At 45.5% G+C, this 13,534-nt stretch overlaps 7 non-coding genes across 7 annotated transcripts; 2 read left to right on the top strand and 5 right to left on the bottom strand.

Annotated features, from left to right (window-relative positions):
• On the top strand, positions 1-142 carry LOC148632483 (U4 spliceosomal RNA). The gene has a single exon (XR_015934309.1). It is a non-coding gene; the product is annotated as a U4 spliceosomal RNA (small nuclear RNA).
• Positions 143-2,050: 1,908 nt separating this feature from the next.
• Positions 2,051-2,214, bottom strand: LOC148632482 (U1 spliceosomal RNA). The gene has a single exon (XR_015934305.1). It is a non-coding gene; the product is annotated as a U1 spliceosomal RNA (small nuclear RNA).
• A 1,685-nt stretch (positions 2,215-3,899) lies between these two features.
• trnas-uga (transfer RNA serine (anticodon UGA)) lies at positions 3,900-3,981 on the top strand. The gene has a single exon. It is a non-coding gene; the product is annotated as a tRNA-Ser (tRNA).
• A 1,556-nt stretch (positions 3,982-5,537) lies between these two features.
• On the bottom strand, positions 5,538-5,610 carry trnar-ucg (transfer RNA arginine (anticodon UCG)). The gene has a single exon. It is a non-coding gene; the product is annotated as a tRNA-Arg (tRNA).
• A 4,324-nt stretch (positions 5,611-9,934) lies between these two features.
• On the bottom strand, positions 9,935-10,016 carry trnas-aga (transfer RNA serine (anticodon AGA)). Its single transcript has one exon. It is a non-coding gene; the product is annotated as a tRNA-Ser (tRNA).
• A 1,384-nt stretch (positions 10,017-11,400) lies between these two features.
• trnas-uga (transfer RNA serine (anticodon UGA)) lies at positions 11,401-11,482 on the bottom strand. Its single transcript has one exon. It is a non-coding gene; the product is annotated as a tRNA-Ser (tRNA).
• Positions 11,483-12,858: 1,376 nt separating this feature from the next.
• On the bottom strand, positions 12,859-12,940 carry trnas-gcu (transfer RNA serine (anticodon GCU)). Its single transcript has one exon. It is a non-coding gene; the product is annotated as a tRNA-Ser (tRNA).
• Between the last annotated feature and the right edge of the window lie 594 nt (positions 12,941-13,534).

The following is a 13,534-nucleotide window of genomic DNA, read 5'->3' as shown; positions in this document are numbered from 1 at the left end:
AGCTTTGCGCATTGGCAGTATCATAGCCTGTGAGGTTTAGCCGAGGCGCGATTTTTGCTAGTTGAAAACTTTTCCCAATACCCCGCTTCCGCCGGTTTGCAATACAATCGGCGAAATCAATTTTTGACAGTCTCGTCAGAGACTGAGCAAGGTGTTTAAAGACAGATTTTGTCATAGTGACATAATGGTAGAAAGAAACGAGCTTCCCAGTGGGCAAAAGCCGTATAATATACGTCTATTAAACGCATACCTTAGACATCTAAATGTGGTCTGCAATTCATCTAGAATGAAATTCTAATATACGTCTACTGTTATACGTCAATTATACGTCTATGATTAGATGTTCATTATACGTAAATGGTTGGAGTTCTATTATACGGATAAATTCAGAGGACTATTATACATATATGGTAGGTGTTACAGATAACTTTAGAGGACTATTATACGTATATGGGTAGAGGTCTATTATACATCAAAGATAGGTTTTACAGGTGTAGAAACTAGTAAATCAAGCCAATGATTAGGTTTAGAAATTTATTCTGAAAATACACATTCACACCTGAAACATATGTATTTCAAATTATACATTGTATACAATCAATCAACAATCAACATATGGGCAATAATCATAAAAAACACAACTAGTCTTAAACTTCAGCTTCAAATTCTGGTAACATGGCAATATACAGTATAGTAACGACAAACACAAACTAATTACATTAACACACTAACTCAAAACCACATTTTGATTCAAATATACATTTTAAAATGTACAACTTCTATATTTCCAAGAAAAAAAAATATTACAATGGAAGTTAAGACGATTTTTGTCCACTATTTGCAAACCCTGTCTAATTGTCCTAACAGTTAGAACCAAAAACCTATTATTTTCAGTGTCCAGATCTCCTGGCCCCCTGCCTTGCATATGCATTCTTCAAGTAACACATGGCGTGCTCCTTTATTTCTTTTTCTGTTGATGTAGGGTGGGACTTCAGCACCGCAGCTAGGAGAAAATTATATAATATTACTTCCCAAATAAATGATGATTAATATCTTCTTTAGTATAATCTAAAAAATGAATGGTTTACTGAGCTCAAAGCTGAAATAAATGTATAAAATTTGGCTTGCATCATAGCAGTTGAGCAATAAAGTCTGTCCTAATTAAAGAGTACCCAAAGTTTGAAAGTACAACATAGAATAAGAAAAGAGAAACGGCAAAACGATTTTGTGTCATCTTCCCCATTCACACTATTTTTATGTGCCATTTTTTGCTTATTCACGTACTATTTTAATCAAAATAATATTAAGAAAGATCTGTATGTATTCAGATAGTATTATTATTGTTCATACTTGCTCGTCAAAAGAGGATTGCTGAGATATTTGCGGATATACTTCTACGTTTGAAAAACGTGACCAACGAATACTAGCAATGCATTGTGGTATATAACCGGAAAATATGCTGGGTTGAATATTTTCTCAATGTATGCGTTTATTAATGTTGTCGATATTATGGTTGAAATTTAACATTGATAATACATTGCGGCTATGTGCCCCCTGCTATGAGGTATGCTATGTGCCCCCTGCTATCCTCTAAATCTGCAAATGAAGATGAGTCGATAAACCACTCGTTTTTCGTATAACTAGACATATATTCATTTGTTACCGATTTCATTCATTGAGCACGGATACAATAGAGGTACAGCCATTCACTGTTTGACATGTCTGCACTGGTACAGAACCGAGCAATCAGAAAACGGGTGAAACTGTCTTTAGACTCAGCATACAGTACCGAGGCCCCCCATGACCAAATAAAGGCTAACCTCGATAATCAGCCTAAAGAACGCAGACTACAGCAAAACGACTGACTTTGAAAAGGGAATGAACGTCCAGAAAGAGTAGTGGAACTAGCTTGAGATGCTTCTCCGGACCCCTAACTAAAAGCCAGCGAGAACCAGCAGCGGCGTCCACTCCTGTCGAACCGGGATCCTTCCGCAGCCACGCAGCTCGTGGTGTCCTAACCCTCCCGTATCTGATTTTGGACCAAGCACATCAGGGGAGAGCGCGAACGCAGTCCCCCACTACCAGAAATTATGCAGTCGAGATTCCCACATTTGGGGAATTCGCAGGGGTCAGCACAGCCGGAGTGCAATGGCCAAGCCTCGCCCTGGGTGAACCTCCTTCTTGATCAAGGTATCTCCCCTGCCAGGTAAGTATGAGTTAAACAGGCCCCTGCAAGCGGCCCGCACCCACAGCACAAATCGCGCAGTCTAGGCCACCTCCTCGCCCCGCACGCCACCGCCTCCTGCTGGGCCCACTCTTTCACACACTCACACGCCACACTAACACTCAAAAGTGTGGGCAAAACGAGAAAACGAGCGCGCCGTTTCCTACACATCTGCAGTCGCCGTTGCGCATTCGCAGCATGTCCCGGGATGCAATTCGGCCTCATTTGCATAACTCCAGACCGGCAGATCGCCACGCAAGCTCGCGACGTGCGCCTGCCACACACCGAACAAACCTTTTCAGCAATTTCCAAAAAACGGGCCTGCTCGCCTGCCCACAAGGCTCCGTCTCTTACCTGCTCTCCAGAGCCTGCTGCCTTCTGTGCTTTTCTCTCGGCACCGCTGCAGTGCACACAACTCCTGCAGCGGGAGGGGGGGAGAAAGTTCCCGCGCTCCGCCGCAGGGAAGGCTCGCTCCGTGCGCACACGTCCTTTCGATGCCAGTCCAACAAGTGCTCCGCATTAGCTGCGTCGGGGCTCCGGCGTGTCGCACCTCACCTCACCTCGCACTGCCCCCTCCTTGAATGTCTGCCGCTGGGCATGCCCCGCTCTCCTCCGCCTTATCTTATCGCGTGTGAGCACCGACAATGGCCACAATGCCGGGGAATGGCACCTGTAAAGTGTTAATTGGGGCACAGGAACAGCCCGTCTCGTCTCGGGGGGGCCGCCTTCAGAGACAATACAGCAAACACAGCGGGGCGGGGGAAGAAGACGACACCACACATGCGGGTACATTCAGCTCCGGCGGGATCGAGACATTTGTCGGTCTTTTCAAGTGCCGAGAGCCGAGCAATCCTTCACTTGTATCGTTTCTCCCCGGTGACTAGATCTGGCCCTGCGACTCTCGACTGGGCTCACCCCCGGGGCAGCCCAGCAGGTGTGAGCCTGGCCGGCACCCGGATGGGAGATTCCACCCCGGAAAAGCTCCGGTTGCTGCTGCTCCTGCAAGAGGTGTGACTGGGACCAGTAGGGAGCGCTCACCCTGCGGGCTGTGTGGCTCTCTTACGCCCCAGCCTCCTGATGGCAACACTCTGCTGCACAAACAGGCGCCGTCCTTCGGGATAATTGAAAAGTTCGGGTCATAGCCGATGCAGTGCGTGCTAATTAGAACAGCAACGCTGAGCTCTCAGCACCGTACTGAGCCCAGGTGTTTTTCTAAAGCTGTCAGGTGCAGTTCATTTACAGTACGCCCCGTGTCTCAACGGTAGGACGGAGTCAAATACTGCCTCGACACGCAACAGCATTATAATAAACCGCAGGACTTGAGGGCTGTTCTCTTTCAATGTTCCAAGGCATTCGTAAGAGCGTAGGTCAAGGGCCATTCGTGCATCTCCTGTAACTCGAGTAAAAATGCTATTCAAAGTGCAGTGACTGAAATCGTCGTCCACATGTCTCCGTTGTTGATTTTTTTCTGTCTAAGAAAGTTCTATTTTCATGTCCGAACGGGGAGACTTTATCATTCCAACTTGAAGCCACCCTTAAGTACTCTGAGGTGTGTGTCTGCTTACACGTATGGCGTAAAAGGTTTCTTAAACGGAGAGCGAACTTGAAAAAAGTTGCCGCCGCCTCGCACTCCCTGTTCGATTGTAGCAAGAAGCCAACAGCTGGCGTATTTACTGTAATCGTGGCCGAGTGGTTAAGGCAACAAACTTGAAATCTGTTTGGGTCTCCCTGCGCAGGTTCAAATCCTGCCGACTACGGTGTCCTTTGCATTTGCTCTCGTGCGTGCATGAAAAAGGACCAGCGCTGTTTTGTTTTCGCTGGGACCTTTAACACTCTAAATCGCCTAGACCCACTGCCTTGGAAATCGATTGTTCAGCACCCACGAGTGACGCTTTGCAGCTGGACGCAGATAACGATGCTTTTCTGCAACGAGCTTTCCAGCTGAATTTTCTCGGCAGCTCCATACTGAACCTGTTCTCCATTGCAACATAGCGGAGGCTCGTCACGTCTATAGCAAGGCTGTGTAGGACCGCATACGCCACAGTGACTTGTACACAGACCACATGAAAGGCAAGCAAAATACACTTTTAAAATTCCAAAGACTCACAAGGTCAGAGGAACAGCGATGACCTGAACAGATCTGTTACAGAAGTCTAGGTTGACCTTTTTAGAGCTGTAATTGCATTTTTGTTTAATAGAAGATCAAATCTACTCGCATGTACCAGCACCTTACAGTTTATTGATGTTAATTCTATTTAAGTAATAAGATTGCTAACGATGTTGGACTTTAGCCAGTGTTTTTTAGAACAAATTGCTTACTCTTCTGTAAGGAATACGCAGTACGTGCCTTTGTCAGTCATTGCTCACCATACCTGTAACTTTCTTATCTAACTCACTTCCTCAAATGGTGAAGGTCCACAAACATAAATGAAAAAAAAACCCTTGTTGTAGATGAGGTGCACAAAAAAGCAGCCCCTGATAGTGTATAACACATTTATACTATTGCAGAGACACATGTAACATATATATATACTGTATATATATATGAAACAGAAATACAAACAGAAACAGGAATCGCTTACTCACCTGGAGAATCTCTGTAGGAATATCTAGCATTTATCAATGGAAATAAAAGCTGCTTTAATACAGTGCATGTTCAAACTCAAAACCTCAGCTGCTGTTCTTGTTTGTTTTGGGACAAATTGCAACTGAGCATCGCATGAGCCGGTACGTACCCTTATCTGTTAGGGAATTTCAAGGGAGGAGTTAGATCAGAATGGGTAGGCTGCAAAACAACAAGTAAAGATTTATTCCAAGATGAAACGTTGTGGCGGTTTTCTTATCTTTTCAGCATGGACTAAACTTTTACGTGTTCCTTATATGCTATATATGTATATATTAGAACCAATGTCGTTCTTAAAAACTAACATGAAATTGTCAGGGACATTCAGCTATATACAAAGACGAGACAGACAAAGTAATAATTCTATATTAACGTGGCCTACATATTGACGCAATGATCGAACTAACTGACATGTTCTGATTCAGATCCCCTGCAGTTCATGCCAATTAGAACAATAGCAATGCTGAGTCCTCCCCACCCTACTGAGCACAAATTCAGCTGCTCTCCAGTTCTGTTCTGCATGTTTTTTCATTGCAATTGAGCTCGGAGCTGGAGATGATCTCCATACAGTTCTGTGTTAACTAGCCCGCACTTGCGTGCTAATTTACGGGTTGTGGCAAATGCTTTTCTATAGTTCATATACATGACGGCAACCTGTTACCGAGGAACCTGAGAGGTTTAAAAGCCTCACGAGCCAGGAAGGACTCGAACCTACAATCTTCTGATGCGAAGTCAGACGCGTTATCCATTACGCCACTGGCCCATAGAACATGCGCTTACACTCCACCACAGAGAGCTCTACACTGCTACCAGTAGTACACTTCCCCATCTAAATTTTCACAGCAAGAAACTTGTGTTTCCTACTATTTTTATCAGGTTTAAAATATCATCTCCTTAAAACAGAAAAAGTGTTGATGTGTCGTGCTGAAATTCCGATTGATTTTGAATTCAAAGAAAAAAGGTTTTCTTCCAAAACACCGTGAAATTCTAACATCTTGCAGACAATAGGTGTATTCCATGTTGAAAAGAGAAGAAAGAAAACCATGGAACCTTTTACAGGTGTGAGGCTTCTTCAGGTGTGAGAAGACCTCATGGCCGAAACGTTGTGTTTCCTTTCTTCTCTTTTCAGCATGCAATAAACCTATTACTTGTTCCTTTGCAGCCGAGGCATGGTGACGTAGCTACCCAGCTGAACATCTTGCAGACTCTACAGTACTTCTCTCCTGTAGAAGTAAAGCAGGGCTTGCTGGGTGAGCTTTTGCTCCGGTAAATTAGGTCACGTGTCATGTTAAATCACTTCTTCTAAACACAACATTTGCTGGTGCTAGCTTTCCCCATGAAAAGAGACATTTCCCTTACAGTACATGACATATCGTTTTTTTTTTCTATCAATAAGTATAGAAATAAAACAAAAGAAAAAATGTTGTCGCCAAAGAATGCAGCTCTGTCGCCTTGGGGAGGTGTCAAGGGCATTGAGCTCCATGAGAAGTGTCAAATAAATGCCATTTCTCATCATTTCTCTTGGCGTCAGTTCTGCTATTAAATGGGAAAGAGACAACGGGCTCAGAGATTATGTTAAGTGCACACCGAGCGCAGATGTGTCCAAGTGTCTGTAAAAGTGCGGTGCTCCCTAGTGGCTTAAAGTGCCTGCCTAGTAAGCAGGCGATCCTGGGTCTGAATACCAGCTGTGCCTCTCTCCGTGTCTTGTTGTGCCAAATGTATCATTTCAGACAAACATGTACAGCTTTGTTCAGTTTAATGCAAGAATGCATTTCCTTTCTGGAATAACTTGTTTCTGAAGAAATCCATACATTTTGTGAAAGATGAAATCAATTTCTTGGTTGTCAGTGAAAAAATATTGCTGGCTACAAGAAGCGCAAACGATTGTTTTCTTTGACCATAAACCTGCAAATGTAGGGAGCACAAGCGGCCGTCAGTCTCTGTGGAGCAATCGGTTAGTGCATTTGGCTGTTAACTGAAAGGTTGGTGGTTCAAGCCCCTCTGGTATGGGTGTCTCAGTTTTTCCAATGTAAACATCATCACCATCGCTAAAGAAGATGGCGCAGAAGGCTCCACAGCCAAAACGTTGTGCTTCTTTTTTTCTCTTTTCAGCATGGAGTAAACCTTTGCTTTATCCTTTGCAGCCTAAGCATGCTGATGCAGCTACCTTTCTCTTAACGCGCCTCAATCATTATTCACCAAAAAGATCAGCAGAATAAGTCGCCTTTGTGGTGATGTCACTCCTCTGCTTCACAAATGTCCTTAGTGACGGGCCATTTCTTTCTGCCATTTTTTTTCCGGAGCGGTTATTGATTGCTCCATCATTTCCCTCTTACTTTCCATCACTAGATTGAAAAAAAAAACAGAAACAGGCTGACAGGACGACAATCAAATTGCAAAAACTCATCAAAGCACTCGATAGAGTATTGGAATCCACAAGTAGCTACGAGCAACTTTGTCTTGGCTTGCATGAATGTCGGAAAATGTCAAAAAGAAAAAGATGGTGGCTTTTTCATATTCGTTCTTTTATTTTTAGCTCGTTGGCTCTTCTGTCCATTGTCCTCCTGCCTGGCTCTTGACCTGTGACTGTTTGAACGCACACAGTAGACTTTCATGCGGGGGATTTGTCCTGAGCCTCTGTGAAAGACCCACCCACCCCCATAAATAACTGCTCTAGAAACACATGAATGCAAAACTAAACCACAGCTTAAAGAGGAGCTTGTCATGACCGCCAGGCAGTTAAGACCAACTCTTAAGCGATCTAATCAGCACCAGCAGTGGGTGATTATTAACAAACCCTGCCGCACGAGTTAACCCACCTGCACACACTCCACCGTGCGGTACACAGTGCTATTTTTACCATCTTTACCTGCTTCCCGCTGCTCGGTATTGAGTCTATGCCTTGAGAGCTCTACCTGGCGTTTTTTCCATTACCTCGTTTATTCTGGATATTGGACTCCCCTTCTGCCTTTTTGACTTTGGACCTCGCCTCTCACCTCGGACTGTTTGCCACCAGTGTTCTCCCTGGATTACGACTTACCTTACGCCTCTTGACCACGAAACAAAGCAAAGCAGAGCAAAACAAAACGGAAAAACGAAAACCCTCACATCCCGCACTTGCATATAACGCCGTTACGTGCCCAAGCGGTATTGTACGTCATCCTAGCACTGCACCCCGGGGCGTACGGTATATGGGAACGAGCACACGCCACGAATCGTCTCGAATCACTCCCTACAGCTGTAAGGTGCCTTGAAGCGTGCACCCCCAACTTTCTTCTTTGCCCATCTGTGAAAGGTAAACTCTTGAGCAAACTCTGAACCAGCTCTAAGGAAACTAACCCAATTTAGACGTTACTTTGACTCATCTTTTTACGCTCAGTGCTGGATTGCTCAAACTCCAGCTAGGGTTAGGGTTAGCATTCCCACGCTACTTAGACACTTTGTTTACGCTCAGTGCTGGATTATGGGAACTTCAGGACGAGTGGGTATTTTCTCCTATCTGTCAATTCTGTTTTGTTTTGGAGACTCTTGGCTGCCTATGTTGTACAGTGCAGCGTGAAGGAAACATTTTCCAAAACTGTGTCAGCTCAAAAGTTGTAAGAAAACCTCTCCAGCTACTTTAACTCTCTTCATTTTTGTCATTTAATGTGACACTCGATGTATAACTGTATAACATCAGTTATTCTGTGCGATTGATTCTCATTTTATTCTAAACTCGCCCGCCCAGGGACGCCATTAAATGTAGAGGTTTGATGGGTTTACTGAGACAATTATTAATTGTAGCAATAAACACGAGGTTGTTCGTTGGGGCTTTTAGAAAATCAATTGTCAGATCAACTAACAACGCACACACATATGCAAATGGTGAGACTCCAGTTCGACACCCAGTTCGACACCACTTTACAGTATCTGACAAAAGGATGGCAGACTGTGCCAGACCGGCAGATAACTTCCGCTTATTTTTACCATATTAAACATTGGAAATCCAACCACCTGCATTTGTGACACTTGATTTTGGCTCCACCTACAGTAAGACACTCTTAAATCTTCAAACACTTTTCTCTTCTCCCGCAACACTCTTGTCTGTCGGCACTATGTGGCAGCGTTGCATGACAACCCCTCTCACCACGGAAAGGAACCTAACAGCTTTGGTAAGAGAGGAGAAAAGGACCTGGCCCGTACGGGGCTCAAACCCGTGACCTTGGTGTTATTAGCATCACGCTCTAACCAACTGAGCTAACTGGCCTCACGACAGTGCTCCTCTCTGTGCTGCAAAAAATCGAACTCAGGGAATTTCTTTTTTCCTCCTTTGAATAGAAAGCCGTGTAATTCAGTGTACGGGCTTTCTCGTGCAGTTTCATGGTTCTTGTAACCCAAATCCTACACTGGCCTGAAGTGCCCCCCCATTTCACAGCATTTTTCAGCTGATTTAAAATGTACCTAAAGGAGAAGCATTATTGAAGACCATCAATTACCAAGAGCTTTTGTCAAAGGTTTTGGTGGTCATTTTGAATGACCACAGAGCGCTGTGACCTCGGTTTTACATCTCAACCAAAAGACAGCGCCCTTTTACAACACAGCATCTCCGTCACTATACTGGGGCATTGGGACCGGCACAGACCTCAGGGTGAGCGCCCCCCCGCCGGCACCATTAACACCGCTTGCAGCTGGAAGCTTTGTTTTTCCCTGTAGCTCACCCTCATCCGGGTACTGACCTGGCTCACACCTGCTTAGCTTCAGTGGGTTTTCAGTTGCGAGTTGCAAGGGAATGCAAGTGATGGAGCCGCTCCCTGCAAAAGCCACTGCATTGGCCGGGAATCGAACCCAAGCCTCCCACATGGCAGGCGAGAATTCTACCACTGAACCACCAATGCTCAGTGCCTGGACCTTCAAAAAAGACGCTTTTTTGGTGCTCTGTGGAAAACGCGTCGACATCTGCTTCCAGCTGCAAAATGCCATTCGCGGACGCTGAAGAACTTATTTCCAAGGCAGTGGGTACAAGCGATTGGGCGTTTTAAAACCACCAGGAACAGCAAAGAGGCGCGCTTCTTTGCTTGCGCCGAAACACACCGACTGGAGGCAGACAACGTAGTCGGCAGGATTCGAACCTGCGCGGGGAGACCCCAATGGATTTCTAGTCCATCGCCTTAACTACTCGGCCACGACTACAGCAAGCCCCACCGCCGCTGCGTTCTTGCTACAATCTTACCTGGATCGCGAGGCGCCGGCGAAAGCCTATTTCAAAGTCGTTCTCCGTTTCAAAAAAACATTTCCAAAATACAAGCCTTGCAGACAGACACGCCTCAGAGGACTTAAGGGTGGCTTCATGTCGGAATGATAAAGTCTCCCCGTCCGGACATGAAAATACCACTTTGTTACACAAAAAAAGAATCAACAACAGAGAAATGCCCACAAGCATTTGAAAAGCCGCACCACGTCGCACTTGAAATAGCTCTTACATTAGTGGTAGACGCAGGAATCGCCTTTTTATTTACGCTCTTACCAACGCGATGGAAAGCAAAACAAAGCAAAGCAGAGCAAAACAAAACGAACAAACGAAAACCCTGCATATAACGCCGTTACGTGCCCAAGCGGTATTGTACGTCATCCTAGTACTGCACCCCGGTGCATACGGTATATGGGAACCAGCACACGCCACGAATCGTCTCGAATCACACCCTACAGCTGTAAGGCGCCTTGAAGCTTGCACCCCCAACATTCTTCTTTGCGCATCTGTGAAAGGTAAACTCTTGAGCAAACTCTGAACCAGCTCTAAGGAAACTAATCCGATTAGACGTTACTTTGACTCATCTTTTTACGCTCAGTGCTGGATTGCTCAAACTCCAGCTAGGGTTAGGGTTAGCATTCCCACGCTACTTAGACACTTTGTTTACGCTCAGTGCTGGATTTTGGGAACTTCAGGACGAATGGGAATTTTCTCCTATCTGTCAATTCTGTTTTGTTTTGGGGACTCTTGGCTGCCTATGTTGTACAGTGCAGCGTGAAGGAAACATTTTCCAAAACTGTGTCAGCTCAAAAGTTGTAAGAAAACCTCTCCAGCTGCTTTAACTCTCTTCATTTTTGTCATTTAATGTGACACTCGATATATAACTGGAGCCTCACATATGCAAATGGTGAGGCTCCAGTTCGACACCCAGTTCGACACCACTTTACAGTATATGACAAAAGCATGGCAGACTGTGCCGGACCGGCAGATAACTTCCGCTTATTTTTACCATATTAAACATTGGAAATCCTCCCACTTGCATTTGTGACACTTGATTTTGGCTCCACCTAAGACACTCTTAAATCTTCAAACACTTTTCTCTTCTCCCGCAACACACTTGTCTGTCGGCACTATGTGGCAGCGTTGCATGACAACCCCTCTCACCACGGAAAGGAACCTAACAGCTTTGGTAAGAGAGTAGAATTACCTGAAGAACTGCTTTCCATGGAAGCAGGACCAAGCGATGTAGCATTTTTATAGTACCAGGAAAGGAGAAACTGCACTTCGCCTTTGCCGCACAGGCACAAGGCAACGTGCGGCAGACGCCATAGTCGGCAGGATTCGAACCTGAGCGGGGAGTCCCCAATGGATTTCAAGTCTATCGCCTTAACTACTCGGCCACAACTACAGCGAGCTCGCCGCCGCCGCATTCCTCCTATAATCTAACACGGAGTGCGAGGTGGCTGCAGAAACTTTTTTTAAGTCGCTCTCCGTTAAAAAAAAAAAACCTTTCACAAGATACATGCCGGCAGACAGACACGCCTCAGAGGGTTTAAGGCTGGCTTCACGTTCAAATGATAAAGTCTCCCCGTCCTGATGTCAAAATGCAACTTTGGCAGACAGAAAAAACATCAACAAACCAAAAATGTGGACAAGGATTTTACAAGCTGCACCACACTGCACTTTCAAAAGCATTTACATTCGTGTTAGACGGAGGAATTGTCTTTGTTTTGCGCGTTTACGAACGCCATGGAAAACGAAACAAAACAAAAGCCCTCAGCTCCTGCACGTGATTATAATGCCGTTACGTGTTGAAGCAGGAATTTACGTCATCCTACCACTGCAACACGGGGAATAGAGGGAAATGAAAACACGCTACGAATCGTCTCAATCACTCCCTAGAGTCGTAAGGCACATTGAAGGGTGCACCCCCATCATTAATCGTTGGGCCTCTGTGAAAGGAAAGCTGTTGAGCAGTCTTTGAAACAGCTCGGATGAAACACTTGATTGCTTCCATGTGCATCTGGAGCCCACTTCTTATTTTCACTTCACGCCGCCCCAAACCATTTCTAAAACAGGAGATTCGCGTTTGGGAATGCGCCCTGCCCTACAAATAAAACAGGTCTACGGGTCTGAAACCTGCTCCACGGAAAACAGTTCTGTTGCGCTTTTGATCAAAGGGAGATTCTCTGTTCTTACTTTTTGATGACATAACACCCAAAGGGGCCTCTTTGGAGCTGGATTCCAACCAGCATCCTAAAGTTTCTTGGCGGTATCCTTTACAGTCCTCTGTTCGGTCGACAAGGAACAGAAGGGGGCAGCTTTCCTCACACATACAGTGCAATGTACTGTAGTGTTCCCCTTCATTGAATTCGCAGTTCTGCATCAGACCTCTAACTCGTTTCCTTAGCTTGGATTTAAGCCACGAAGCAGGCTTCTACTGTATAAACGTCTAGAGGAATCACAAACTATTTGAGAGGCCATCATCCCAGGGGGAACTGACAAAGTCTATCCCTTTGATCTATCCCTAAACACCTAGCGCAGTCTCTCGAGAGACTGTCAAAAATCGCTTTCTCCGTTTGTGCTGCAAGTAAGTGAAAACGCAGTCTCAAACCAGAGCCACTTGGCAGCAGCGGCACGTAAATACTGTTACTGCCACTGCTCGATACCGACGTTAGCCTACTATACCATGTTCAGCCACCGCTAGAAAATGCACGGCTCTAGTACTGGAGCAAACAAAAGGAGGGCCAACGTCGAACAGGCACACGTGTCAGACATAGAGAGCGACGAGAATGGGATTCGAACCCATGCGTGCAGAGCACAACGGATTAGCAGTCCATCGCCTTAACCACTCGGCCACCTCGTCGACGAAACTGGGCTGTCCAGACATGGGTTGGCGCGCTAAAGATGATCTTTTTCTTTTTTTTCCCTCGTACTCGAGGGTCCTTTTCCTGTTCCACATGCGATTTCAACATTTTCCTTGGGAGATGTCAAGCCAGCAAGCCACTGCTGTGGTTCAGTGGCCAGTGTGGAGTTCAGTGGCCCTGTTGTACACAGAAAGCACATTGAGCTCCTTGGACATGAAAAGTTCCAGATAAAAGCCATTTGTCATCCTTTCTCTTGGTGTCGATGTTGCTATTGTATGTAAAGGTGGCAACTTGCTCAGCGAGCAGGCGGAGCACACACCGAATGCAGATGTGTCTGAGTGGTGTGTCCAAGTGGCTGCAAAAGGACAACACTCCCAGGGCGCCGTGGCTTAGTTGGTTAAAGTGCTTGTCTCCTTAAACAGGAGATGCTGGGTCCGAATCCCAGTGGTGCCTTCTTCGTTCTGTCTTCTCGAACTGAACTGGTCCTTACAGACAACCGCCTACCGCTAGACTTAATTAAATGCAAGTATTCATTTCCTGTCTTTAACGCGACTTGTTTTTCTTAAAATGGATGCAACTTGCAAAACATGAAA

This window comes from Lepisosteus platostomus, unplaced genomic scaffold (assembly GCF_059453375.1).
Source record: "Lepisosteus platostomus isolate fLepPlt1 unplaced genomic scaffold, fLepPlt1.hap1 Scaffold_61_H1, whole genome shotgun sequence".
Lineage (NCBI taxonomy): Eukaryota > Metazoa > Chordata > Actinopteri > Semionotiformes > Lepisosteidae > Lepisosteus > Lepisosteus platostomus.
Note: the sequence above shows the minus strand (reverse complement) of the source record. Positions and strands in the feature narration are given on the sequence as shown.